The sequence below is a fragment of the Alligator mississippiensis genome, chromosome 3, assembly GCF_030867095.1.
Source record: "Alligator mississippiensis isolate rAllMis1 chromosome 3, rAllMis1, whole genome shotgun sequence".
NCBI lineage: Eukaryota > Metazoa > Chordata > Crocodylia > Alligatoridae > Alligator > Alligator mississippiensis.
Genome location: NC_081826.1, coordinates 175,195,459 through 175,201,458, shown reverse-complemented (window position 1 = coordinate 175,201,458; position 6,000 = coordinate 175,195,459).

Below are 6,000 nucleotides of genomic sequence, written 5' to 3'. Positions count from 1 at the left end.
CCTCTCAAGGTCATCCCATAAGGTCTCTTCCATCTAGTGAGGTCCGTTCTATGAAAGCAGTTAAAAAAATCACACACACGCACATACACACCCACCACCACTGCCAGCTAGAAAATATTTTCTGTGGAGAAATGCAGGAAAGTTGGTAAGTTGAAGAGCTTCTTGGGAACTGGTAACTTCTAACCTGTGGTTGAGTATCACTGATTTAACTGAATATGCAGGCTGTGAATTCTGTAATGCTTTTCACTTTCTGTAGTCCTTTACCTCTTTGCAAAGCAGTACCAAATGAGAACTGTAGTGTTTTTCATTCATGTGCACAGATGTATTTGTATTTGATTCTATGAGGAGCAAGGCATTGATAATTCAGGCCTATGCTCCAGACTGATTTTATCTGCAAGCTGCCAGTGGAAATCTAACAAGGTATTATTTTTTAATACAGTCTCTTCTGTAGTGCATCTTTCTTTCTTAGCCTTGGGAAACTTTCTCTCATGTCACCATATTTCAGACAGTGGTAGAAAATGGAAGGAACAAATGATCTTGCAAGTCAAGCAGCTTTCAAGATCTTTTATAATCCATACAGATATAGATTTCAGAACAAACAGATGTCAGCAGAAAGGAATACAGAAATGCCCTGGCATAAGATCTTGGTTAGCCAACAGAAGGATGTAAGTAAGCTCTCAGACACACCAACAATCTCTAAATTTGCAATGTATTTGGTCAACAAGAGTTTCTGCCCCTCCTTGCTGCTTTTTTCATGAACACAGCAGGAGTCAGAGTAACTTGAAGGGTGAAAACCACCACTGTCCCTCTCAGGGCATATCCACACATGCAAGCACATGCACTTGCAGCAGCTCAAATAGAAGTGATGCAAATTTGAGCTGGGGCTTTTTGCCTCAGCTCGCATGCCCAGACATGTACTTTGGTGTGGAGCAAATTGTGCTACTTGGGGGCAAAATAACCCTGCCTGGCTCCTCCCGGATCTGCAGCCAGGGGGAGCTAGAGGCTGGAACCAGCACCTGTGCTGGCCCAGCAGTATAAAAACATGCCCTGGAAAGCAGTTTAGGACTACTCACCCTCAGGAGCCTCTGAGGCTGCCACCTAGTCCAGGAGGTGAAATCTACCTTACCTCCCAATGCCCTTGCCTTTGTCTTCCAGGTTCTGTGCAATGGTCGTCCCTGCCCCCCATGCCCTCCAGCCTACTGGAGTTCATTGTGGGGCTGGCACCTCACCTGGCCTCATGGCGCTCCCTGCTCCACCACCTGAGCCAGGTGTAAGACAGCAAACTGGTCTGTTTCTCCACTGTACCTCACCACCACCTCTATATGCTCGTGTACTGCACAATGCACCATGCCTCCCTTGCGTCCCACCCAGTCACCAAGTGGTGGGACCTGCTCAGCTAGGGCATAGCTGGGGTACCCCAGTGGCTGAGCCTGTACTTCACCCTCTTCCCACGAGCCACTGGGGAGCTCATCTGGCAGCTCCTCCATGGAGCTGTCATCACAGGCATGTATGTGGTGAGCTTTACCGACACCTGGGTCTCCTGCCCCTTCTGCAGGCAGAGGGAGACCCTGGCATACATGATGCTTGAGTGTGCCAGGCTGCAGCCCCTCCACCTCCATCTCTACCTCCAGAACTTCCTTCTTAGGTTCTGGATGAACTTTTTCCCCCACCTTTTTATTTTTGGATACCCTATCCACAACCGAACCAAGTCCCAGGACCTCCTAGTCAACTTCCTCCTGGCCCTTGCTAAGTGGATCCTGTACATGATCAGGAAGGAGGCTCTGGCCAGGAAGTTGCCTGGGGATTGCAGGGCCACTTTCCTCTCACTGGTCCACACATACCTCTGAGTGAAGCACCACTGGGCAGCATCCACCGGCTCCTTGGATGCCTTTGAAGACCAGTGGTCATGGCCCAGGGGGTTCTGTCTGGTGTCCCCTTCAGAAGCTCTCATTTTCATGTTTTCACCTTTGACCCTCATGTCACTCCTGTCCTGTTTTTTGCTTTTGTTGTCCCAAGAATTTTTCTGTAGCATTCACCCATTAGCCCCCATATAATAGGGGCTACTAGTTAGCTGGCTGGGCTTAGAGCTGTAAAAAATGGACAGGAGCCTGTGAGGCCTGGTCAGGTGGTATCTGGGGACACTAGCCCCTTGTGTCAGCTGGACTGCTGAAGCATCCCAAACCTAGAGTGGCCCCTGCACCCTTTACCCATTGCAGTAGTCTAGCAGTGGGAGCTGCTGCCTGGCTGTAATCTCCTGCCACCTGTGACAGCCTGCAGCCCCATGGCTGCGCACTTGTCAGACCCAGAGGGGGGCCACATGGCTGCCTGGGCTGTGGTACGGGCACTGTAGCAGGGCCACCTGCACCTCTGGGCCAGCTGCCTTCAGGCAGCACTGCTGTTATGCATTCTGGTGCCCCCACTTTGCCATTTGGCCAGCTATTGCCCACATGTGCTCTTTGCAGTGGCCCACTTTGAACTGTCAAAATGTGTCCTCTTGGCCCCAAATGGCCAGGTTAACCACCTCATCTGCCCGCCAGCTGGGTCCCCAGTGCTGGCCCTGGGCAGGCTCCTCTGCCCAAGTCTTGCCACTTGCCTCACCAGCAGAGACCCTGGTGTTCCCTGTTTAAAAATTGCAAATTATCTGATAACCTAAATTCTCTCATTAAAATACCCAAAATCCATGTTCTTTCATGATTAAAATGAAACAGCAATATAGATAGAGAGATCAGTTGAGCAATGTTTTTTTGTTATATTTACAATTTTAATGCAGTTTGGAAGCCTATCAGTGCCTCTTTCACTATAAAAACAAATTCTAAATATCTATGCACTTTGGCATTTGATTCTGGTTTTTTAATCATAGAAAAATCAGAGCTGCCCCTTTCCTCACCAGGATGTGGGGCATTGAGCAGCACTGATATGCTAGTGCCCCTGCCCTTACCCCGACTCCCAACCTGTGCCCCTCACTCCTGACCCAAGGCCCCTTCCTGCCCCCCACTAGCTCCCTCCTGGCAGTAGCTCCAACCCAGCATCAGGACATGAGTCCAGCTGCAGATTTTCTACCCACTGCTTTGTGGCTCTGAGCAGTGACAGCCCTTTCTGTTCTGCTCCTTGCACCTGTGCCTATGCCATGCCATGACTGAGGCTCAGGGACTGGACTGGGCAAGCCCCTTCCCTTCCAGGTTGGCCTCCCCCTGCACAGGCTGCTTTAGGGGGGCAGGGAGGCTCTAAGCCTGGCTCTGGTGGCCTCTTCTACCTCAGCCCCCACCTCCCTCTCTTTCACACACACCCCTCCTACCACCTCCACCCTTTCTCCCCAGCCCATCATACACCCAAGTGGTTCCTGGGACCAGAAGCCCCACCCCCACGCTGCGGCTGCATGTTTCAGCACTAATGTGGGAATGGGACAGGGCTGCAAAGTGGCAATTGCCCCTGCAGCCATGGCTCCAGCCAGCAGGTTCTGTCCCATCTGGCAGCTGGGTACACAGGTTGTGAGAGTTGTGGGGGGGTTGTGGGGTTTGGGGGGAAGGGATGTGGGGGGATTGTGGATGGGATGTAGGGTTAATGGGCATGAGGTTTGTGGGTTGGTATGGCTTTTGTATGGGGGTTTGCGGCATATGGGGTTTGTGGCTGGGTATATGGGTGGGGGGTTTATAGGGGTGGTTTGGGAGTGTGAGGGTGGGTGTAGGGCTTGTGGGTAGATTGTGAGGGTTTGTGGGTGTGGCAGGACTGTGTGGGTTTGGGGGGACTGCTTGGCAGGGGTGGGTCCCCTGCCTGCCTCTCCCCCCCCCCCCCCATGGTGCACAGTCCTCCAGCAGCAGCAGCAGCTGTCTGGGCACTCAGGCCCTGCTACTGGCAGAGCCCCGCCATGGTGTAGCATGGACCTGGCTGCCTGGGACCCAGTCCTTTCTGTGCCACATGGCATGGGGCCAGTTTAGCTTGGCCAGGGTGCATGAGCTTTTGGGCAGGACTGGGCCACTGTTGCTATTGCCTAGTGTCCTGGCACTGCACACAGGAGCCGCATGCCCTTGGGTTGAGCCAGGTTCTGCCTCCATGTGCCCTGTGCACCGCTAGGCTGGCCCGGCTCATGGAGCCAGGACCCAGTCCCCCCACACACCCACAATCCCCCTCCCCTCCCACATCCCTACTTACCTGGGACAAAGCCTGGGTCTGGGGCACTGCTGCAGCCTTGCCCCACTTCTATTTGCCCCAGGATGCTGAGGTAGGGTGCTGGAGCAGCAGGGAAAGGGGCCAGGCATAGAGATGTTCTGGCCAGGTGCCACAGCATCTCCTCAGAGGACCCAACCCCTGGTTGCTTCAGGGCATGCTCCAAGCCTTGTGCAGCTTTTTTGCAGCATTTTTTAATACCCGGATTGCCCAGTATCAAAATTAGAGTCTGTGCTGCAAATATGCAGTGTCGGGAACATTTTATGCTTCCCAGCATGCCTCTTGAGGCATTTTAAACTGCTTAAATGTGTATTGTATTTATAAGTAATAACCTACAGCAGATACTGCGGCTTAACAGGGCCACACGTGTAGGTGTGGAGGCTTTACTGTGGAGCTAATCAGATACTTCAGCAGAAAACATCTCATGTAGACGTGCCCATTTAAATATAATGGGTGGGAAGTTCAAAGAAGAATGCCGTATTTTCAATATGTACCCAAGTTAAAGATGTATGAAATACTTTAAGATTATCTAGAGACTTACTATATTTTTCAAGCATCTCAAAGCAGTTTTCAACATCAATTAATTTGGCCCCATCATGTTATTAGCCCTGTTTTGCCAATTAGGAAACTGAAGCACAGAAAGAGTAAGAGACTTACTCTTAAGAGAATTTTTTACAAAAATTCTGTGGCAGAGATGGGGATTAATTACAAACCTCCTACCTTATGACTTTTAAATGTGACTGGTAATTTTTAGGACATCAATGTAAAAAATCTTAAAGCATCTTGACTTTCAAAAGGTGGATTTTTAGCACTTTCTGAAAACAGAGACCCTGAAAATAAATTATCTCAATTTGGCATCCAAAATTACAAATTACTTATGAATATCCTCCCCTTGATTTTCAGTCAGTGAAGGATGTCTTACATTCAAAAGCTTCCCTAACTTTATCCCAACTATATAGTTGGTTCAATAAAAGATATTGCCCCAAGAAATCCTTGCCTCTTGCAAAACAAAACAACAAATTTTGTGAACAATCATCACTGTACATTAGAAATAATGCTAACATTGTTGGAAGGTTTGAAAAATGTGAGGAAATTAGGTCACTTCAGTTCATCGTTGAAGCTGAGTGAAAGCGAAAAACCTGGAGCCTGAGGTTAAGTAAGCTTTATTGATATTGAGCTAGCTTGAGAGAGGTGGAAATCCATTTAAACAATGACTGAAGCAATTTATCTGAACTCCTACAAACTAAATTTGCTTGGTTTTACGTAGTTCCAACCAAGATCTTGAAAGATCCATGCAGTATCTTGAAAGAATGAAATTTTACTTAGCCATGTGTTTTGCATCTTTCAATCAAGTTGCAATAAAGAATAAAAATAATCCATTAATCAGTTATGAAGAATATGGCTAAAGAATTAAGGAAAATAAAAATACCTTAAGGATCATGAGAAACAAACAGGAGCCAGATAGTGTCAAGAAACTTATGAGAACTCTGTGGATTAGAGAAAGGATCTGAAATGAGATCTATGAAAACACACATAAATGCTGAAGTGATTACTACTGGAAGAACAAAATATTTGTATTTTTTTTTTAAATACCTTAAGCATTTTAAAATGCTACTATTCAAAGACTGTATTCATTTAAAATGTTTGAGCTACAGAGACTAGAGGTGAGAATTTACTCTTTTCTGCATCTCAGCATATGCCCACAGATCCTTATCATTTATTAACCACATGCTACCAATGCAATGTCCTAACCTGCCTTTGAACCTTCTACATAAACTCAGAACCTGTTTGACAAACCTTGGATTTTTGGCTAAGATATTTTTACTAAGGGAAAGT